At 41.5% G+C, this 24687-nt stretch overlaps 1 protein-coding gene across 9 annotated transcripts in view; it reads right to left on the bottom strand.

Moving 5' to 3' along the window:
• Window positions 1-24687, bottom strand: part of MSRA (methionine sulfoxide reductase A) — a 455631-nt gene that overhangs the window by 345015 nt on the left and 85929 nt on the right. The window contains exon 1 of one of the 9 annotated variants that reach the window (XM_042983561.1): window positions 9653-9676. The exons of the other annotated variants lie outside the window; for them this stretch is intronic. The gene's annotated coding sequence lies outside the window, so the exon portion shown is untranslated. Of the gene's footprint in view, window positions 1-9652; window positions 9677-24687 lie in introns of those variants that run through there. 9 annotated transcript variants of the gene reach the window in all.

Below are 24687 nucleotides of genomic sequence, written 5' to 3'. Positions count from 1 at the left end.
TCATTGAATAGATAATTAATATAGTGTAGCAATAGTAAACAATGATGATGATAATTATCATTGAAGTGCACATATTTGTACAAATATGACAGAGTGATTTTCTCTCTAAAGTTGCTCTGGTCTTTGCTCTGAGCTGGTCACACTGTTTCACTTCCTTCACAGATGTAATTAGCAACATCTCTGTGTCAGCCACTTGCTTCATCTGAAAAGAGCTTTGAGAAGCCATAAGGACAAAGGACATCCTAAAAGCCACATCGAGCTCCATTTTTGCCTCTTTGCAAATTGCTCACAGAGAGAGCTCTTCTGCATTTTTAGTCAGCCCAAAGTATTCCCTCAGTATTAAACTGAACCTTTTTATTAAAGCATTCCTGTATTATTAGGGTACTCTTTACCCCAGCCCAGCAGAGTAGTCATAATCCAAGAGTGGTAAAGCCTCCCATCATGATTTAACTACATCTGCTAGAAAATCATAGCACTTCACCAATGGACTGAGTTATCACTACTTGTAAATTGACAGAGGAAGGTGGCAAAAAGCTCAGTGTTGTGTTTTTTTTTAAAACTGCTTTCCTTACAAAAAAAAAAAAAGAAAGAAAAACAAACAAACAAAAAAACTCATAAGAAGTAATCACGAATACTACGGGCTCAGTTTTAAAGTGCTACCTGTCTGTCCATCAACAAAACTGCTGTTATAGACCTAGGTCTCCTCCACCCACTGGGTTCCAGAAACACCTGGTATGTCCCAGCAAACATACTGGTCTAGGGCTCCCCCAAATTGTGGGCACAGAAGAGGTCGTTCCTGTATCTCCCAAAGGGCAGCCAGATGCTGCCAGAAAAAAAGGCCCTGTGCTTGCCCTTCTGGATCCTTTCCTCTGCCTTCATTGCTCCTGTCTCTCAGCACAGGGTGGGAACTAAAAAGGCACCTGTGGTGGAATAAAGATGTGACTCCATCAAAAAATGTGGATGTCTCCACTCCTCGCCCTCTTTAGAGGAAGAGGGGTAGCCTGCCCTCTCCCTGGCCACAGCATCCCAGGTTGCACATAATCCATATTTTAGAGACATCCCCCCACAATCCAGAACTCACTGTCTTCACAAGGTAAAAATAAAATGAATGAGCAAGCATGAGTAAAATCCTAATTTAATAAACTTAAAGACTGGAGAACAAGAATATGATTGGCCAGAAAGCAATCATAGAACCATAGAAAAAGCCAGGGGGGTGAGGGAGAGGAGGCCATAACTCTTCCTTCATTTACATGAGAAGGAGTTAGTCCTGGAGATCAATATTATCATCTGAAAATCAAGATGACAAAACTAAACTGTAACACTTGATCTTATTCTAAAATGTGTTTTTAAATATTTTCCAAATATCTATAACAACATAAAACAGCTTACTCAGCAGTCATCTGGCATAATGAAAAGACAGTTCAACAGAAGGGCAGTTTACCAGCCTTAAGTGACACAAGCTGCACAAATATTATCTCACTTGGGTCTCACCATAGTCCTGTGATGTAAGTGGAACAGGGGTTACGATCCCACCTTAGGGATGTGGAAACTGAGGCTAAATGATCTGCCAGTAGCCACACACCCAAGATGTGATGATGCCAACTTCAGCACTACTGACAGAATGACATTTCTCATGACACAAAGATATCACAACATCCATGCTATGGCCTGAATGTTTGCATTCCAACCCCCCCCCCAAAAAAAAACATGTTTGAGGCCCTAGCCCCCAATGTGATGGTATTAGTTGGTGGGGCTCTGGAAGATGATTAGGTTTAGATGATATCATGTGGCAGGGTGTCCATGATGGGATGAGCATCCTTTCAGGAAGAGGAAGAGACCAGAGCTCTCTCCGCCATGTGAGGACACAGAAGGTGGCCATTTGTGAACCAGAAGAGGGTCCTCACCAGGAACCAGACCATGCCAGTCCCTTGATCTTAGACTTCCCAGCCTCCAAAAGGGAGAGAAATTAATGTCAGTTGTTTAAGCCACCCAGTCTGTGTTACTTTGTTACAGCAGCCCACATGTCTAAGACAACCAGATTTTGACTAAATAAATCAAAGCCAAACTAGCATGCCCTCTGGTAGTGTTTCCTAATTGTTAGTCATTTCACTACCACAGTTCATGATTTCTGCCAGTTGAAATATTATTTACATAGTATCTTTCATGTAAACCACTGGTTAGATGTATATTCATTTATTTTCCAAAGAGATACCACCATCATAAACGGAAAGCCAAGTATCACTGTCCACAAACAGAAGGTAGCTGTGTAATAAATACCATAAAAACCAAACAGTGTCATTAAAATTTAGCCTAGTGAAGGCTTCCTCTCTCTTTGTTAAAAAAAAAAAAAAAAAAGGTGGGGGAATTCACAAGTAATAGAGAAGTGTTGATGGGGCAGCTAAGGTGACCTCCTTTCATTGAGCAGAAGGACTAAGGAGACCTGGAGATCTAGACCAGGCAAACAGAAATTGATGTAAACAGAATTTACCACCAACTAACGCATTCATGGATCACCTGCTCTCTCACTCCTCACACATGCAAAGTCCTCTCTCTGAGACTCACTCTTAGTCTTTCTGCTTCTCCACTCCTCTCCTCATCTTAATAAATTATAATCAAACTAAAGATCTAGAACTTGTTATTTTTAAAAATACAATTAAATTCCTTATTCTTAATTTTAAAAGCAACATTTTCCATTTCTGAAAAAAACAAACTCTTCAGTCCCAACCTCAAAGTTAAAATAGGATAAATTTCAGGGTGCCTGGATGGCTCAGTCAGCTGAGCATCCGACTCTTGATTTCGGCTCATATCATGATCTCAGGGTCATGGGATCGAGCCCTGCGTTGGGCTCCACACTGAGTATGGAGCCTGCTTAAGATTCTCTCTTTCTCCCTCTGCCCTTTCCCTGCTCACTCTCTCTCTCTAAAATAAAATATAAAATAGGATGAATTTCTTTAGGGGATAAATTTTAACACACTTGCTAATGGATCAGAAGCCACATTATTTGAGAAGGTTCATCTCATCCCTGTGTTCCCAGAAATAGATTATCTATAACCCTTATTCTAAAAAGAACTTTCCTTTCCAGCTTCATGGAATAAAGTCAAATACACTACAGAACTGAAAAGATTCATTTATGTCCATTCCCACCCTAGTTCTTGACTTACCTGGGCTTAGATCTGAAGTTGGCCTGGGATCATTCGTGCAGCCCTTTCAGATACCCTCTATAGCAGTGTCCTTAGTGAAGTCACTTGGCAATGGGCCTAGATGGATGGGCACTTTTTAGCATGTTTCAGATGATGAAGAAACTTACTTCTTCTCCAGTTCCCTCCAAATTATGTTTCCTTCCTTTCTGGAGATTTGCTCCATGGCCTGGCACTGGGGACAGTGTGGGGGGTCTAGGAATCTCTGCCCCACCCCTCTGGCTCCTCAGAGTCCGGGGACAAGAAACTCCCAGGAGGGACAATCCCAAGAGACAAGGCCTTGTTCATTTTGTTTCCTTGCCTCTGACACACAGGGCTGCCCTCAGACACTGAGTGAACGAATCCTCCAGGGAGCACATGCTCCCTTGCCCTTGAGCTTGTAGCTACCTTGCATCTCAGAGTCCTTCCCTTCACAGACACTCCAGTGTCAGTGACCACAGCATTTACTGTTACTATTCTGTAGTGTCAGGAATCAAGTGTGGTAGCTAGGCTCCAGAATGCCCCCGTGGGCCTGGGTTCTCACACCCTCCTGCATTCCCTCCCTGACCCTGCATCACCCGGCTCTGTGTGACCGAGAGCATCCCACAGAAGTGATGTCACTCCCCAGGCTTTCACAAAAGATACAGACTTCTGTTCCACCCTCTCACTTGCCCATTTTTGGGTAACTCACTCCAGGGGAGCCAGCTGCCATGTTGTGAGGATACTTGGGCAGCCAACAGCAAGACTCACATCATGAGAGTCTGGGCCCTCCTGCCAACAGCCAGGTGAGTAAGCCATTGTGGAAGCAGGTTGTCCATACCTCCTGTACATGGGACTCCCAAGCCTCTGTGACCTGCCTCAGAAAACTGGGACCACTGCCACATTTCCAACTCTCTGCCAGACATCTGCTTGTGGATGGACCACTGGTCCCTTGAGTCCAGCATATGCAAAACTACACGTCATTTCTTATAAACCTGCCCTTCTCTGCATCTCTGCTCCTCATCTGGTCTCACTCCCCCATCCTCCCCAAAACACAGTCTGGAAAACTGACTCAGAGCCTCTCCCGTTTGCCCACATAGTCACTGGGCCTGGCTTCTGCTTCCTCAGCATCTCTTCGATTGCTCCTTCCTTTCCATTCTCACTGCAACCTCTCCCCACTGGCACTGATGAGGGCCACTTTGCCTCTCCACTGGTAACCCAAAATAGCCTCAGCTGGCATCCCAGCTTTCAGAAACCATCCTCCATATGTCTGTGAGCAGCTTTTTAAAACAGTCTAAATGTACCAAGCCCCTACTTTAAAATTTACAATGGTTCCTTTGAGCTGGGAGAAGCACAAACCTTGCAGCATGACCTTCGAGAGTCTCTAAGATAAACAGACTCTCTTTCCTTCCAGCCTGCACTCCCACTGTCTCCCCTATCTAGCCCATGCTGCAGTCCAGGGGCACCTGACACAGCTTAGTCACCTGAGGACCTGTCACAGAAGGCCCAAGATTCTGATCTCGTTGGCCTGATGTGGGAGCCAGGCAGCACATTCCATACAACTGATCTACTTAAAGTATATAATGCAGGGGCACCTGGGTGGCTCAGTTGGTAAGCGTCTGACTTCAGCTCGGGTCATGATCTCGCGGTCTGTGAGTTCAAGCCCCACATCGGGCTCTGTGCTGACAGCTCAGAGCCTGGAGCCTGCTTCAGATTCTGTGTCTCCCTCTCTCTCTGCTCCTCCCCTACTCATGCTGTCTCTTTCTCAAAAATAAACATTAAAAAAAATTTTTTAAGTATATAATGCAGTGGTTTTTAGCATATCCAGAATCATGCAGCCATCACCACATTCAATTGTAGAACATTTTTCATCACCACAAAAGGAACCCCCATAGCCATTAGCAGCTCCCCGCCCTAGGAAGTGACTAATTTTGTCTCTAGAGATTTCAGGCACCAGGCATTTTTTTTTTAGTTTATTTATTTATTTTAAGAGAGAAACGGTGAGTGTGAGTTGGAGAGGGGCAGATAGAGGGAGAGAAAGAATCCCAAGCAGGATCCATGCTGTCAGTACAGAGCCAGATGAAGGGCTCAAACCCACGAACCATGAGATTATGACTGGAGCCGAAATCAAGAGTTGGCTGCTTAACAGACTGAGCCACCCAGACACCCCACGCAGCAGGCATTTTTATTACCAGGTAGGCAGTGCCAAAGCACAGCCAGGGGTGATTAGCTCTGACCAAGCCAGAGCCCTCACTAGTTTAGCTCCCAGCTTTGGCTTCTATGTTTTTCAGGCTGCTTGGGATGTTTTTCTTCCACTTCCAAGTTTAAATTTTCCTTGCACTTCGAATACAACTTCCTCCATTAAACCTTCACCGATCCCTCCTCTTCCTCAATTCACCTTTGCACCATGTAACAGCAGAACAGCAAAGCAAACATCAGTTCTTCCTCCACAATCCCACTATCCTTTGCTCTACTAGAGCTACGTGGGCATGTGTTCTCTTGCAGTCTACACCACACATTCCTGAACTGCAGGCACCATCACTAATCCACCTCTGAATCCCCACAGTAACCACAGAACAGTGTCTTCTACTCAGTAAGTTCTGAAAATAGATATCCCAAATAAATAAAAATAGGGTCTGTCTACAAATTTTCCCCACTGTTACAAGATTTCAAATTGGAGGACACCCTCTTTTCTCCCCCTCCACATTAAATCTTCATGTTTCTCCTCTAATAACAATCATAATGAAACAATGGTATGGAATAACCTTTCAAGTTAATTACATTGTCAAAACCTTTATATGCATACACATGCATATGCACCCTACGTGGGTGGGTGTATGTGCCTGTGTATGTGTATGTGTGTCTATAATTTTTAAATTTCCATCACAGCGAGCAGGGACAGTTATAATAAAACACGTATAATTATCAACCTACCATCATATGAGACACCACTCCATAAAACATTTCAGGGGAACCACATGCAAAGAACTTTTCTTTAAATGAAGGATTTTGAAAATGAACAAGCCACATGTTCACATCCTCAGAATGTGTAAACAGCAGAAGTACAACAAGGGCACTCACCCTGCAGATGGGGTGATCATAAGCATGCGTCTTCAGAGGGTGCGTGCATGGAGGATGTGGCGGTATGAAATGAATTATGCAGGCAGCAAGCAAAATAAAAAATCAAGACAGTGCATTCTTCAGCTAAAACATACGCTTAAGAATCGAGATGCTGCCTCCAAATGGATTAAATACACTTGAAAATCACACACAGTAATTTCACAAAGAACCTTATCTAACCCAAATGTCTTATTTCATCCTTGATCAGCTGGCCTTTCTTTTCCAACACGATATTCTTCACATTAGTTATTTTGTTCTCGTCGTTTGTTTTAAATAAGGAGAAAGCCCATTCGGTATAAAACAGAGGCTCCTTTCGGACCTTTCTTCCCTTATACCATAGATGCCCAGCCTCTGTCACTTGAGTTTTGACTCAGCCCCGTCAGTGAAAAATTAGACTTCATTTCAGTATGCTAATAGCAATCTCTCCAAAACAATGTAATCAAGGCCTCATGTGCACCTATAATTTCATCCTTGACATAAGCCTGACAGCTATTTATTGTCTGAAAGGGAAGAGGGGGGAAGGGAGAGGGGGAGGGGACTTCTATATGGCCCCCCTCCCCCAAAACAAACCCAGCAGCTTTATGTTTGAAGGCAGAGTCTTTGCAAAGTCCAAACAAATGACAATAATCATGGGGTTTACATATGTCTTGTCTTAAGCAATCAAGGCAGAGGGTTAACAGAGAAGCACATTCAGATGCGCCAATTCCCAAACTGCCCACCTCTGATGAGCCAGCTGTGAGCCGCAATTGTCACATTATAATTTAGGCAAAGGGAAAAAAAAGGCATCAGAATACACACTGGATCAACATAATTATTCACAGCAGGATGCTGCAGAATTAATTTAGCCAATCAGAATTATACTTGGGGGTTGGGCACATTGCAGAGATGAAGAAGAGAAAGCAGGGAGTAGAAGGGGGGACGAGATGAGAGGGGGAGGGGAGTGCTGTTTTCAACACCTCACTAATATTTGGGTAATCCAATCTGGAATATATTTTGAATACATGTAAGCACAATGTTGTTTCTTTTTCATTTATTTACAAACACCTATACAGCACTCACAATGAATGTGCCATTCGTCAGTCTGAGCACGTCAGGAATATTGGCTTATTTAATCCTCAAGACCATGAGGTAGGTACTATTATTATCCTTGCTTTACATACAGAAGCTCAGAGAGGTTAGAAGTCTTACCAAGGTCACACAGCTAGTAAGCAGGAGAGCCAGAAATGGAATCCAGGTAGACTGGCTGCGGAGGCTGTTAAAGGTTCTTGCTCCCAAACAAACCTGTCAGCAATCCGAAGGCAGGCCATGATTGGTGATGGGCCCTAAACCATAACACTGTGTAACTAGAGCATGGCCATTCCCATATTCCTTAAAGCTGATTTCTCTGAATATGGGCACGATCTGGCACTACTAAATCCAGCTACTGTCATCACCCAACTCTCCCAAGTGGGAAGAGGAAGCCATTTCCCTATGAGCCCCACAGCACTGTCTGGTTTATGGCAGGACAGCCACAACTACTGGGGTAGCAGCTTGCCCTCCCCACCTTGACAGCCTTCCTATGGAAAAGTAGCAGCTAGGAATCCAGAAGACCGACTGGAAAGAAAGGGAAAGACGGTTGCACCAAGAAAACAGAGTTCGGTTAAATGCCTGATGTGCAAACACAGATAAAGTATTGAAGAAGTCAGAGGTCACACTGAAACCAACTTCCTGCCTGAATTTGTAGCTACAGACTCAGTTTGGCAATGACATGAAACGATGCTTGCCTTTCCCATAGGCACAGGCTGAGTTCAAATGAAAGTAGCCCTCTTCCTCCCCTACTTGGCATTCTGTCATGAGGGTAGAGAGCAGAGGAGCCAAGAGGAGCCTTGATTTCCTTGTAAGAGTTAGACTTCAGCTGGCATTCACGGCTGCCAGTAATGGGGGGAAATGACAGGGAGCGGCCCAGGGTTTTATGTGTGGCAATAATGTTTGATCTATGCCATTGTCAATGAGAACTGTGATTTAATCCATAAGGATATAGAGCCTCGTGATGAAAGGGGAATAACGACAAATCCTGATTAACAATCACTGCTACACTAAAGCAGGTTTCCATAGTAACAGGGCTGAAATTATACAGCAAACTGTGATGCCATACCAGGCAAATTACTCCATGAAGGGGCCCTTTTCTGAAAGCATTTGGCTTTCTGTGTTCTCTTAAAATTAAGATGCAAGCATCTTACTTTCAACTTGTATTAGCTTTCCTCTCTTTTCTAAACACTCCCTCTTCAGTTGGTCTCAGATAATATGAGGGATAAATATGTAGGCACAGGAAATGTAGCAAATAATTAAGCACATTTTGGCCCCTCTCTCCCCTGTAAGGAAAGGACAAAACAAAATTATGGGAAAGGGAATCTTCTTTTCATATCATTCTTTTGATAAAATCATGCTTAGTTTCTTGATGTAGGGTGAGAGGGAAGTCGAAGCATGTCCCAGTAAAATATTCCAGCTCTCACTCCATATAACAAAGTTCTCTGAATTTACAGGACAGAGGCACAAAATGGAAGAGTGGAACGGGGATCAGGAAAAGGAAAGTATTTCCTTTGTTCCCAATGATGTTTAATTTTCAATTAAGATTTTAAAAACTGAGAACACAGTTTTAAAATAATGCTATTTTCCAATGTCTACTCAAAATAATTCCAAAAACTGTGCAACAGGAAAATGTGCATTGGTAAATATCACTTAAAAACTCTTACAGTTACTATTGTAACTGACTTTGGCAGTGAACCTTTCTTTAGAAAACAGATCTTATCAAATAGCCTAGGAAAACTCTGCATGAAAATATCATACTCCACGTCCTCTTTCAATTGCAGAGGAACAAAAAGTGTGACATTAAAAAGTAAATAGGAAAATGATAGCCCTAAACATCCTCTGAGAGGGGTTCAAGGCCTGAAAGGGGGTGAAGGGAATTTAAACACTGCAAATATTTAATATTCCTCCCCCAAGGTAGAAAAAATAAGTCAGAGCTCCATGTTTTTCAGAAATGCTACCACTCCTCAAGATTGACCCCGGGGCTTTCAGTTTAAATCATTGCAGGGTGGTGCAGTCTAGTAGAAAAAACCTAGATTTAAAGGCAGAGGCCTTGGGTACCAGGTCCATCACTTGCCAGCTGGAAGCCCTCAGTCAAGGCAGCCCTCCGAGTCTTAGTTTCCCCATTTGTAAAATGGGAATAACAATATCTACCTTGCTTACCTCAAGAAGGTTCCAAGATGATCAGTAAAATACCGCATGTAAATACATCCTGACAATTGCAAGGGTATCTACTGTTCAACCCTTGGCTACACCACTTACCAGTTGTGGAAGTACAATAACCTCAGTTGAATACTGAAAGCCTCACTTACCTCATCTTTGAAGTGAGGATAATGACAGCAGCATGTGCTTCCAAGGACCCTATGAGGATTGGAGTCATTATAGGTAAGGCACAGAGAACGAGGCCTGGCACATAGTAAGCACTCAGTAAATGTTAGCTCTTATTTCCGTGGGTGGTCATAACCTAGAGGTCTACCCTGGTGGCCAGCAGGTGACGAATGGATTTCCTTTGGTCAGCACAGTGTTTTGTTTTGTTGGATTTGGGTGCTTTTAGGCAGACCAGGCACTCCACAATTCATATCTGCCTCCATTTCTCATGATGTTACATTATTACCTGCCTGGTCCTCAAAAAGGGTTTCAGCTTACAACCTTGCACGTGTTCCTATAGATTCATCTTTGGGCGTCTGCTTCATTTTGTCTCTATCTCTTACTCTAGGTCCTCATTTTTTCCTGTGTGTGTGGTGGGGGGGGGGGTGTTTCTTTCTGTGAGCTCTCTTAACCTCTTTATTTTCATCCTCAGACTCTCTTAATTTTTACCCCTTTTATTAAATACAGTTTTTATGTTCCCTGTTCTTATTTTTTTTAAGGCAGAGAAGTAGGATATATTTTTCTCAAAGAAATTAAGTTGTTCTTTGCTTAGCAGACCTTGATTCATTCTTCCTGTGGATCAGTGACTTATGATAGAAAAAGTGAGCACCTATAAAATAGGCAAATTGGGAAATTATGTGTATTACAAAAGAGTTTACTTAGGTTTTTTTTTTTTGGTTTGTTCATTTTTTTCATTTGTAATATCATGCCCTTAGTATACTAAAACATGAATTTATTACAGACCATTAAGTCCTAAGGCTGATAGAGAAAGGTAAAGCTAAATAAACAGTTATGAAAAACTACCTGAAATCTGAAGATGAATCAAAAATAAAAATGGGAAATCTTTGAGAACCTAAGCAAATAAATGGAAAATATGGTCACTTAATACACAACTTTCAGGAACACAGCTCTGTATGTTTTGCACTGGGGACACATTTACCAACCGCAGGGTCATTCCAAGACTCACAGATGGTATTTTTAAAATAAAAAGTACGGAGACTACTGTTTTACCATACAATATTCAGATCAGTTTTTATTCACGGATCACAAACTCTTAAAATATATTAACAAATCTGGCCCAGTGAACATTGTAACATTCTCGGACTGCTTCTGAGAACATTTCAAGAGTGAGAAATTCACAAAACATAAGAAACCTAACTCAACATAAGAAACCTAACCATTTGAAACTCGAATAGAGTGTTCAAACCTAAGCATTCTTCAGCATCATCTACTCAAATGCAAAAAAGTCAAATGACTCATACTGAAGTGATGGCTCAGTGAAAACCTTTAACATAACACAACCTTGGATCTCAAAAGCACAGAGTGGTCTAAGGTAGCCCTGACCTAGAGATGCGGTTCTCAGTCTCAGCCTCTGCACATTTCCAGTGATGGGGAGCCTGGCACCTCTAGGCCACCTGCTCTGGGTGACTAGCTCTGCTCTTGTGATTTTGCTACTGCTGCTGACAGGTTGAACCCAAATCTCCCTCACTGAATTTTCCACCCTTTGGGCTTAATTCCATGCTAGCATCATTGCACTCACATAGGTGTTTTTTTTCTGCAAAGCAGCTTTTACCCAGATAAAATTATGAAATAAATCAGTGGTGAGCAACCTCTTTTTCCAAAGATGATTCAGAAGGGGGAAAGAAAATGTTTTTAGAGCTTTTTATTCCATTCAAAATGCAAATAGCTTAATTTAGTCCCATGGGGAAACATACAATATTCTTTACAATTCAGATTACCTACTATATTGAATAAAAGACTGTCATTGAAAAAACTGACATATTTGAGAAGTAGAAACATGAAAGCAGCCTTCTAATTTTTACCCTGAAAAAAAGAACAAAGGCTGTATTTTGAAAATTCATGGGCTACATGTGTCCCCTGAGCCACAGACTGCTTATCTCTGAAGTTACAGGAAGTTTAAGCCTTCCTGTCCTCTTACTTTCCCTTCCTTTGCTATGACATCTACACCCAGTATCCAAAACCTTGCAAGCCTTCAGAGCCTTTAGCCCCTCCTTGCATAGCATCTCATGCACTTACTAAAAGCCAATTCACACCAGTGAATGAACTCCCAAAGAGATTTCCATTTTTACAGTCTTTTGCTTCTATCTGTAATGTGAAAAGCTGTACCCCAGTCACCCTGCTCTGGACATCTTTCCATTTACAATCCATCACTGAACAAAACATTCCAGAAAGAGTTTCACCAGTTCAAAGAAGCCTGGACTTTTACATCATTAACAGACAACCCTAGGATTCAGTGAAGTGAGCCCTAAACTCAGAGTCAGAAGAACTACATTCCAATCCTGCTGCCTTACAGATTAGCTGTGTGGCCCTGGACCTCTCTGATCCTCAGTTTCCTTTTATAAGAAATGAGGACAATGGAAATAAAATGATGTATAAAAACATGCCTCTAAAATTGTAACACTTTATTTACATAAGGGATTACTCTACCTGTATAATTAATGTATTAGCAAAATGGTTTTCCAGTTTCTGAGAAGGAAATTACTAAAGGCAGAAAAGGTTAGAGCAGATAGCACTGGGCTCCTCACAGCTGCACCACCACCACTCAGTGCCTCTGTCTGTTTTAAGCATAGGGTTCCAGACTTTCTGTTGACAAAAGAGTTCTTCTACTTTATAAAAGATTGAAACCTACTGCACTAACTGTTTTCGTTCCAATATCACATGACTGGTTCCTATTAAGCTCATGGTCAATTTTTCCTAATGGCTTAGCTCATTTACTATGAAATGAGTTTTCATGGGACTTTTTTATTTCCCAGCGTACCACAATATCCCCTTACAATGAAACAGGCACAGAATAAAAAAATAATAATAATAAATGCCAATTCCAAGTGTGTATTTGAGACAGCCCTTTCTGCTGTCAGAAAAGAGCACTTAATTTCTGAATGTCAAAAGGATCTGCCACGAAAAATGGCAGGCACCTCAAAGTTCCTCAATTAGATAAAGCCAGAAAACAACTTCTTTATACACAAATACTGAAAGCCAATTTTTAAAAAATGTACTTTTAAGTAAACTTAGGAAATAAAGGAAGAAATGCTATTTTCTGAAGCTGCTGTCAGAGTAAGGGAGACCCCAATAATAATTTATTGAGATACCCATAAACCCAGGGAGGAGAATGAGCTTGGTTGTATTGTTAAATGTATACCCTCTTCAGTATACAACAAAGATTCGAGATGGAAGCAGATTTTCTCAGACCAGAACACATCATAGGTTATTGGAGAATTCAAGAGAAAAGTATATTTGATTTATCTGAGGAAAGAGGAAAACAGTCTTCTCAGATCCCTGGGAACAATGACTTAGCGGTGTTTCTGATATGACAGTATGCCTTCCACCATGGATAACCAACAGGGTGGAAATTCAGTGGGGGAGAAAAGAAGAGGCAATTCCTAATCTTGAGAAAGACATACAGAGAATGGTGAAGGACAAAGGCAAAGACAGAGTCACAGGTAAACCTCCAGAGGCAATTGAAGGTGTGACAAGGAGAGGTGATCCAGTATTAAACTCTTTGTGCTCTCTTGCCCCAGCCACAGAATTCCAGAAAAATGTGTGCCAGTGTCTGTTTGAGCCCCTAGACTTGATAGGCACTGGTTTCTACTATGTAAAAAGAAACATGCTCATATAATGCACAGGTTTACCTTTGTCTCAATTTATAAATTTGTTTATACTTTTAAAAATCACAAGCCCATTGTCCCAGCCGAGATATACATATTCCACACGTCTACTTACTCTCTACACATTTTAATTTAGTGATCTAAAGCAGTGGAACTTTATTCTTGTACGTGTGAGCGTCAGGATGGATGTGAGGAACTTAGAAGTTGCTCGACACAGGCTGAGCAAATTTGCAGTGCAGAAGCCCTTCTGAGAGAAAAGGAAATGTTAGGCCTTGGGCACTGAACCTTTTCTCCCCAAAATTCAAAATTACTGAAGCCTGTTGAGATGGACAAAGATGGTGCCAGGGGCAGGGAAGGACAGTAAGACCCCCCCTGAGGTAAAACCCCCAAGAGATGAAAAAGAGAACTGCGGGGCCACTCCTGACCAACAATGCAGCACAGGCCTGTGTCTGGCCAAGAGGCCATGTGAGGGAACCCAGAGCGCTTCTAATAGGGCAGCAGGAAGGAACCACCAAAGGGCCCAAGGCAGTCACTTCAGCCAGCCAGGCCTGGTCCTCATCTGCAAACGGTCTCTCCTGTGGCCCTCCCGAGTGCACATGCAGGCCCCTGCTCTGTGCTGCCCATCCCTTCCCACCTGACCACCCAACATTCTCTGTCACCTCCACATGGAATGTCTTACTCTTTCCCATCGCTCTTCTCTGCACCACAGAATGCCCTACCCCGTGGAACGCCTGTGCCTAGCAGAGCCGCAGGACTATACCAGTTACTTTACTTCTAAGTTAGAGACATCACATGCAAAATGGGCTTTGAAGGCCTATACTTGAAAATCAATAGAGGAAGGTCAAACATTGTTCCAGAAGCCACAAAGGCCTAAGTTCCAGCCTCACACCCGGCACTAACTCACCCCATGACTACAAGCAAGTCCCCTCACCTCTCGGGGCCTCACTTCTGTAAAACAAGGCAGGGCCACCACACAACCTCATGGCTCTTCGGTTCTGGGATGAATAGACAAAGCATTGAAGAATTTTACTTCTCTGCATTGTTAGTTATACGTTTGTCAAAAATCCCACATTTTTATGCCTGTGAAACATGTCAGGTATGTCCCAAGGAAATTCTAGAACTATGTCTGGCAGTGTGAGTATACACACACATGTGGTGGGTTGAACCGTAAGACACTGCCAACATTTGGCTCTTTTTGCTCACGAAAGAGCAATGTCATGTGGTTCAATCTAAATATATTTAGCACAGGGGCACACAAATGCAGAGAATATTGTTGTCATCTTATATTCAGCTGCTAGGCATTTCATATGCTTGGGATCATGAACCACACCTTTGTCTGCCACAGTATAAACTTAAGTGTGATAATGTATATTAAACTCCTAACACAATACCTGGCACATTAGTCATATATCAATATTACTAATAAAATCAGTCATATTACCCATTGGAATTGCTTTAACTGTTTTTCAGTATAAGAAAAGTCTTTCTCTCTATCGAATATAAAAGAGTGCAAAAAAGTATTTTAGGTAGAATGGAATAGGCAAGACTCAGGTAGAAAAGAACTGGCCAAAAAAAAAAAATCACACCCAGTAAACTGTGGAATTTCTTTTGTCACTCTAGAGATTTGTTTCAGTGGTTAAAACATTAAGAAAACTATTTCCTCCCCCATCACTTTCCTCTCACTGAAGTAAGCAGCCCCTAGTGATGGAAACTGCATCTTCGAGGGCATGGCCTGAAACGGAGAGTAGCTTTGCAGGTAGAGATTATCTAGGACCCTTTTAAAAAGAAAAATAGAATGTTTTGTTTATGAAGAGAGTGCAATGTAAACACTACTGGTAGAGAGTTCTGACAAGATGGTGCCTCTCTCGTTAGTCTTCGCCAGCTACAAATCCCACTCCGTTCCCCTAGTCACCCTAAAGTAAAGCTTGGGTAAGATGGTACATAAAATTTAAATATAATAGCAAGATTTATACATTCAAATTCCTCAGCTCATTCCCTTAGCAACAGCTTTAACTTGTATAGCCTACCTTGGATACAGAATACTCCAGCAAGAGTTCTTGGGGATTGATTTCTTAGAAAGCCTGTGTCAGAACACAGCTTGTAAAACATTTGAACAGAAAAATGTAATGAATGACATTTTTCAACCAAAATTAAAGTGGGTTCATGGCAGACACATTTCAACCAAACATTCAGTTTGTTTGCTCTGTTCTGCCATAGGAAATGACTTCCCTCCTAAACATTTCATTCTAAAGCAGTTGGGCTGCTTCTGCCACCACCTGGCTTCAGGGATCCAACATGGCACACGCAGTCTGGCCTGGAGTGCTGGCCATGAAATATCAATGGGCCGCAGGTTAAATTAGACCAGAGATTGTGCAAGAAAATGAACCTCTTAACAAAGGGTCACCAAGCCAGAACAAGCACTGACAGTGACTTGCTGTGTGTGTCACACAGGCATGGATATGTCCTACTGTCATGGGTATTGGAGAACAACACAGACAAGGTATCAATTACAATCTCCATTTGTACCACCTAGATAGGCATGAAAAGAATTCATCTCCAGTTTGAATGCAAACTCCACGCAAGCTCAACATTAAAAGATTTAAAGTGTTGGAAATGCAACCTGGTGCAGCCACTCTGGAAAACAGTATGGAGGTTCTTCAAAAAACTAAAACTAGAACTACCCCACGACCCAGCAATTGCACTACTAGGTATTTATCCAAGGGATACAGGGGTGCTGTTTCAAAGGGACACATGCATCCCCATGTTTATAGCAGCACTATCAACAATAGCCAAAGTATGGAAAGAGCCCAAATGTCCATCGATGGATGAATGGGTAAAGAAGATGTGGTATCTATATACAATGGAGTATTACTCAGCAATCAAAAAGAATGAAATCTTGCCATTTGCAACTACGTGGATGGAACTAGAGGGTATTATGCTAAGTGAAATTAGTCAGAGAACGACAAATATCATATGACTTCACTCATATGAGGACTTTAAGATACAAAACGGATGAAATAAGGGAAGGGAAGCAAAAATAATATAAAAACAGGGAGGGGAGCAAAACATAAGAGACTCTTAAATATGGAAAACAAAGGGTTACTGGAGGGGTTGTGGGAGGGGGGATGGGCTAAACGGGTAAGGGACACTAAGGAATCTACTCCTGAAATCATTGTTGCACTATATGCTAACTAATTTGGATGTAAATTAAAAAAAAAATTAAAAGAAAAAGAAAAAGATTTAAAGTGTTATACTGTGTTTTCCAACTGGCGAACAATACCAGGAAGCAGTAAGCTATTTTCTCATTTTCTTATATGGTAATAGCTAATGATGAGCACCTGGGAGTGTGAAACTCACCTCAACAGAACCATGGAAAGGTAGTAGGGGGTGGAAGAGTGAATGCAGAAAACCAGACAGCATGGAAAAGACATTTTATAACTTAACATGACATAAACTCTTTTAAGACAGGATCTAAAGAGGTAGATTTAGGGGTGTGGATATGTATCCAGTTAAGAATCAGCCTCAAAGAATCACAATAACAATAGCTGCTACCATTTCTTGAGCACTCACCACATGCCAGGCCATGTGCTTAGTACTTTATATCAATTTTCTCATTTAAACCTAATGATAATTCTTTGACTTAGGTTTTTTTTCTCCCCCCTAACTAAGGGATAATAAAACTAACGTCTGGATCGTTTCAGGCTGGAAAGGCCACATGGCTAGTGGGCAGCAAAGCCCACCTACTAGGCTAGTTGACCCTAATGTAGACTGCCTCTAAAACATCTTCCCTGGAGGGCCAGAAGGGAGAACCCTACAATCCAGTCTTGCTCATGACCAGGACCTTGTCTGAAGCACTGAAACACAGAGGCAAGAGCAAAGCAGGTCCTCACTATGGACCACACACCTCCCTGAGTTGGGGAACACAGGAGCCAGAGTGCCCCACAGGACTGTCCTCATTTCTAATACATGTCAATAATATGAATCTTACAGTGTGGTCATGAGGACCCAATGAGCTAGAAGAGAATGTACCACACTTAGCACCATGTGGCTGAGGCTCAGTCAACGGTAGTCTCTCCCCTCCAACCACCCTCACCGCCTCCCCACACAGTTCATGAAAAACAGGATGAAAAATGGAGGTCTCATTGACAATGGATGCAGGGATCATTGGCAACTTCCCAGAGCATCCACACCCAATATGGCTTTGCTTCTCTGAGAGTTGGACAGTTCCAGGCCTTTAAAAGGCACTCCTGTAGGACTCAGCTGTGACCCAGGATCCCATATTGCACCTCTTCTGAGTAAAGTACAATTGACGTGAGGCCAGCCCTGCTGTGGAGATACAACAGGCACTTGGTAAATAGCAACCAGTATGCTTAATACTATTACATACCTCCTAGGATTGTGGGTTGGGCTTTTAAATGTGTGGACAACTGCCTTGTATAGAAATGTCAGGAGAGAGCAAGGTGGGCTAGAGTGAGCGGGGCAGCAGGGAACTTGTAAGGCAAGCTACTGCAGCAGCCCCTGATGTTTCAGATGTGCCTGTGGGGCTTATTTGTTGGCAGAATGCTCTTCACGCCTCTCGGTGGGTCACAGAGGGTACACCATGACAGCCAGACCCTGCACTTAGGGACAGGGCACCCAGTTAGGGCCAAAACCACTTCAGGGAATCTACTGACAAAAACAACAGGCCTGGGCAGGACCGCAGTGGAGTATGGGTCTGACATCATTCATGTCACATAAGCAATCTGAAAGCTCAAATTTGGAAAAGGGGAAATTTCACTTCCTTGGGTAAAACTCCCTATTAACAGAATGATCAGGATCAATGTCCCTTCACTGAAAAACAAACACTGCTCAGATAAATTAAAAATAGCAATCAACCTTGAGAATTTTATTGGCAAGGTGGGAATAATTTCACTCTATCTGAACCCTGATAGAATATAACACACGTCAGTCTTCCCCATTCTTCCCTTTATTAATCAATTAGGAAACCAAAAAACTCAATAAAAAAAATCATAGAAAAGACTTATAAACAACATCCAAATCTTTACCAGTCATCTGCTTTCATTTAGCATTACTGGCTTTTCCATTAAAAGAAAATTAAATAAAAGATGAGGTGTTATTGCAGTTGCTTAAGAGGAGATTTGGGATTTTACTTCTTAGAAAAATAATTTCCATTTCCCTCCTGCCCACCCCCCCCCCCAACCCCCGCATTCCAGCGTTGTGTCCCAGCTCGGAGACACATGTGGCTAGAGTGCCCAATGGCTGCTGCTGGGCCCACACTGGCCACGGGCAGTAAGGGACGACGAGGATCTCAGATCTTCTAAACAAAGGTGTGCAGAAGGGCTCCCTTTAATAAGCTCCATAGGAATTTCTATAGCACATCAAAATGTAAAGGACCAGAATTCCAGATCATTAATTAATGAGGAATAAATGGAGGTTCATTGTCTGAATAATCAGAAGTACATACCAAGAACCTCCTAACCGTTCCCTGTTCCCCACTCTGTACCACTCCTGCCCTAACCTGTACAATGCTGTTCCACCAGCATGCAGTGTCCTCCCTTACAATGCTCACTTCTTTTTCCCTACAAGCTAATTGCTACCTGTCCAAAGCCTACACATTCTTGAAAACAGTTCAATACCATTTCCACTCTCTCCTCTATGTCGCTTCCTGTGATCCTATCAGCCAGAAGTAATTTCTTCTGTGGCTAAATTTCCATTTAATTTGTGCTTTACTTGCATCATTATCACCTTCTACCTTGCACTGTAGATATTAGAGCACACATTTCTTCCCATATTAGGTGGTCGGCTTCTAGATAGAAGAATCCGCATGGGATTCACCTTTGTATCCACAGAACCCAGCACATGATAGGTGCTCTATTATACAGAAAAGGAAACAAACAAACAGAAAACACGAAAGAACAAAGGAAGGAAGGAGAATGTGTGTCCTTTCTGATAACTTTTATAGTTCTGTAGTTTGCAAAAACAAGCTGAGCTTGCTCCACAGACCATTAACATTTCTATATACACACTCAGCCTGCTAATAAAAGCACACTGAGGATTCTTAAAGGCCCTATAAGAAAGGTTTTATATCCTGGCTTTAGCATTGCTGGCATCTGTGGCATCTAAAACCTGAGAACACTATTCCTCTGAGGTGTCATTAGCTTTCTGTGTGCCTTCAAAGGCTCAAAGACAATTTCCTGGACTCCTATAAGAATGCCAGTTTCTTTCTAGCCACTGCAAAATATATCTCAGCTACCGCTGGAATTGCCATTTGCTCTCTATGCCTTCAAAAGCACCGTGAGAGATACAGCTCTGTGCTATTATTGGCACTGTCAGTTTCCCTATGTCATATCAAAAGAGCCCTGCAAGTTTCTTTGTGTGTGTAGCCTCTGTGTGTGTGCACAGTGATGCTAAGATTATTTTTCTGGTGAAATGCCTTGTCCGCAAAGCCTACCCAATTTTTATCTAATAGCTTCCCAAAGAAAGAATGTCTGGGTGGCGGGGGAGGAATCCAAACAGTAACCACCTTTGTTTCACCATAAACCTGTATTAAGAGAACAGTGAGAGCAATGCCCTAAAATTCAAAATAATATTCACGTACAGGGAAGAATGTAACATACCTAGAATTTCACAAGAATCAAGATACAGTCACTATTCTCATCAAGTAACACCATTTGTTAAGGCAAAGCAGCTATCTTTTATGACAGAATTATAGAGTCTCTAATTCCCAAAGTTGCTGAGGATTCCTCCACACTGCAAACGCACAGCGTTTTTCAATGGGGGTGCTGCTGGCACTTTGGGGCAGGGCAATTCTCTGTTGTGGGGGATCATCCCTAACTCTGCTGAATATTTACATCCCTGAGAACACCAGTACCCATCCCCAGTCAATACGATTACCAGCAATGGACCTGCCAACACATCCCAGTACCCAGCTACTGCTAAGGGAAGTAAGTATTGCTAGTGCTTAAACCGATGGGGATACACACATGCACACATGTTTTATAATCCATATTGCTACTACATATGTTATGGGTTATATGTATACATGTATCACTAGAGAGAGAGAGAAATAAGGAAAAGGGAATGTAGAGAGTGGAACTAACATTTGCCAAATGCCAAATGTGAGCAAGCCAGATGTGCACTCTTTCACAAGCACAAGCAGGTTTGGACACAGATTCAACACGACTATTTACAAACACAGAACGTCTTTATATTTCCTAGTCACTGGCATCTCTGCATTTGTTACCTTCCTGGGACTCAAGGATAGAGGAATGGGAAAAGAAAACCTAAGTACACCAATTAACAACACTTCTACCTTTTCTGACCCATACGGTCCTATCCAGTGAATACTCTGTTCTAATTGTTACTACAATCAGGCTTCCTTCTCTCAACTGGCCTTTCTCCTTCCCCTACTGGAAGTCCTGCTTTCTGGTTCCCCTGGACCCAAGGCTGGGTGGGGTGGGGGAGGTGGATATAGGAATCTGCTTAAGGGCAAAAGAAGAGAAATCATTGTTCCAAGTGACCGCCACAGCAATTTCTTCACCTCGTCATTTTATATACACCTGTTTCGTTTGATTTTCTCAACAACCCTGAAGGATGCATATTTTAATTCTCATTTCTAAGGTCAAATGAATTTTCCAAGTAGGGTAGCCAATCTGTTCACTCTAAAGCTATGCTCACTTCTCTTTACATCCTGCCTCTACAATACCCCACTAACATCATTACCACTAATAATAATAACAATGAGAATAACAATAATGCCAATTGTTGTTGTTGAGTGTCCATGGCAGGAAAGAACATGCAGCAAATTTGTGTCTGCCTGTTTAAAAGTAAGTTTCAGGCAATCAGAAGCTAGAGGAATAGGATGTTCTGGTTGATAGAATCCATCAATTAGCCCCAAAGTACCTCTGTTTGTGCAGAACAAAATTGGGATAGTGTTAGATAGAGTCTTCTCCCCTCAAGGGGTTTGCAAACTAGTGAGAAAATGAAGACTTACAGACAGAGCATATTATGCAATGTTGCCGCCTAAGCAAGGCTGACAGTAAAAGCATTTGGAAATTTACCAAGGAGACTTGAATGTCTTCCTCAACTCCTGTCCTGGAAGAAAAATCAATTTAAATATAATTAACATAACAAGCATTTGATACGATTCATTATAACATGTCCATCTCATAGTAAACATTTAGTAAATATTTGTGAGATGGATGAATAAATAAGGTAATGAATAGTACCGCTAATAAAACATAAGGAGTTAAACAGCAAAGAACTTTTCAGTGGGTCTTTAGCACTATCTAAAGGAATAAGATACAATACAGGCCCCTTCCCTTTCTGGGGACTGGCCTAAATTTGGAATACCACCACGGGCAGAATTTCCCTCGTAAATGCACAGACAACAAAGCCAGGCTGAGAGGTGAATGCTGAGTATCTCATTTTCTGGGCTCAGCTACTAGCTAAGGGAGCCACACCAGCCTCAACAGAGATGCCTCGGGAGAATTGTAAATTAATATGAGTCAACGAAGTGCACATAGACTAAAAGACAGTCAAAGTCAGAAATGGCAAACCCAGTAATGCCACATGATCTTTAATATGTTTATGTTAATGCTTTATTATCATTGGAACTAAAACAGAACATTCTTAAAGATCTCCTGAAGAACACACAGGGAGAATAGATCTGCTCTCCCCCAGGGCACCACAGTCCACAGGAGCGGCCATGACTCACTCCAGTCTGAGAAACACTGCCCTTTGATGAAAAGACAGCTGACAGCATACCTGCCTGCAAAGAGACATCATTCCACATGTGGACAATACAAAAACCCATTCTTCTTAAATGTCTGAGAAAAAATATGGAATTAAATAAGATTTAAATTCCTACAACACCATAGAGATAATAATGTTTGGTTTTCATATCTGAACTTCTCTACTTGTACTTATTCAAACTCTGGCATTTTTTAATTATGTATTTATTCTACTTAACAACAACCTTTTGAATTTTAATCAAGTCAGCTAAAGTACTTGCTAATTTACTCAATTCTCTTTTATCGTAAATATAACAAATGTCCTTAACCCCAGTATCAAATATTCAGTGATTGTTTTAATGCTAAATAGTAAGCTTCAGGACAGATCCCTAGACAATATCATTTAATATATCATCCTCTGTTTATTCCTTCTGGGTGATGTCTCTAGTGACATCTACTCTTGCGAAATAAATCTATCTTGTAAAATGACCACCAAACACAAATATGAACTCTAAACCAAATTCAAAAGGTGGGTTATCCAACAAAATGTGGTACATACATTCAAATAAATGTTATTCACCCTTAAAAAGGAATGAGATTCTGATATATCCTACAACAGGGATAAACCTTGAGAATACTATGCTAAATGAAATAAGTAAGTCAGAGACAAAAGGACACACACTGTATGATTCCACCTACATGAGATACATGGAATAGGCAGTCATAGAGAAAGTAAAATAGAAGTTACCAGGGGCTCGGGGAAGGGGAAAATGGGGACTTATTGCTTAATGGATACAGTTTCTATTTGGAATGATGTAAAAGTTCTAGAAATGGATAGTGGAGGGGCACCTGGGTGGCTCAGTCAATTAAGCGTCTGACTTGGGCTCAGGTCATGTCTCACAGCTTGTGAGTTCAAGCCTGGCATCAGGCTCTGTGCTGACAGCTCAGAGCCTGGAGCCTGCTTCCAGTTCTGTGTCTCCCTCGCTCTCTGCCCCTCCCCCGCTCACGCACGCGTGCTCTCTCTCAAAAATAAGCATTAAAAAAATGAAAAAAAAAGATTGTTAGAAATGGATAGTGAAGGTTGTAAAACACTGTGTATGTACTTAATGCCACTTAATTGTACACTTAAAAATGGTGAAAATGATAATTTTACATTACATATAGTTTACCACAATACAAAAAGTAGGCTATCCAAATCAAGGATAACTACAAATGATTCACTTTCTCCTTCCCCTCATCATACCCTATCTATATCTTATTCATTTATAAAACAGCCAAGCACTGTGAAGAGAAAAAACAAAATTGAAAAACAAACAAAATTGAACATAATCCCTAATTTAAGAAACTTGAGAAGTAAAAAAAAAAAAAAAAAAAAAAAAAAAATCTAGACAATCACAATAGATATCCTACAGAAGCAACAGAGCATTCCAGAATTTATAAACTGAGGGTGACTAAGAACATAAGGCTCCAAGTTCCAGAGAAATGTCTGGAAGTTATGTTCACCAAAATATCATTTGTGGCTATCCTTAGGGGATGAAGTTTCTCAGTGATTTTTACTTTTTTTTAAATGTTTATTTACTTTGAGAGAGAGTGAATGCACACGTGCACATGAGCAGGAGAGGGGCACAGAGACAGGAAGATAGAGAGAATTCCAAGCAGGCTCTGTGCTGACAGCAGATGCAGGACTCAATCCTATGAACTGTGAGATCAAGACCTGAGCTGAAATAAAGAGTCAGATGCTAAACCAACTGAGAAGTGATTTTTATTTTCTTTGTATTTTGAGGTACTACTCCACTTCATTCATAGTAAACATTCATTGTTTAACAAAAACAATACAGTTATTTATATGGTCAATTAATCTTCAACAAAGCCAGAAAGAACATCCAATAGGAAAAGGACAGGGGTGCCTGGGTGGCTCAGTCAGTTAGGAGTCTGACTTTGGTTCAGGTCATGATCTCACGGCTTGTGCGTTCAAGCCCTACACTGGGCTCTGTGCTGACAGCTCAGAGCCTGGAGCCTGCTTTGGATTGTGTCTCCCTCTCTCTGCCCCTACTCCCCCTGCCTCAAAAATAAATAAACATTAAAAAAAAAAAGGAAAAGAACAGTCTCTTCAACAATGGTGCTGGGAAAACTGGACAGCAACATGCAAAAGAAAGAAACTGGACCACTTTATTACACCACACAAAAATAAATTCAAAATGGACTAAAGACCTAAATGTGAAACCCAAAATCATAAAAATCCTAGAAGAGAATACAGGCAGTAACCTCTTTGATATTGGCTGTAGCAACTTTTTTCTAGATATGTCTCCTGAGGCAAGGGAAACAAGAGCAAAATAAACTACCGGACTACAACAAATTTAAAAGCTTCTGTGCAGCAAAGGAAACAACCAATAAAACTAAAAGACAATCTACTGAATGGGAGAAGATATTTGCAAATGCCATACCTAATAAAAAGCATTCAAAATATGTATCCAAGAACTGATACAACACCCCCCCCCCGAAAAAAAACCAAATAATCCAATTTAAAAATGGGCAGAAGACATGAACAGACATTTCTCCAAAGAAGACATACAGATAGCCAACAAACACATGAAAAGACATTCATCATCATTTACCATCAGG

Source organism: Panthera tigris, chromosome B1, assembly GCF_018350195.1.
Source record: "Panthera tigris isolate Pti1 chromosome B1, P.tigris_Pti1_mat1.1, whole genome shotgun sequence".
NCBI lineage: Eukaryota > Metazoa > Chordata > Mammalia > Carnivora > Felidae > Panthera > Panthera tigris.
The sequence above is the reverse complement of the archived record's forward strand: the minus strand, read 5'-3'. Positions and strand labels throughout refer to the sequence as shown.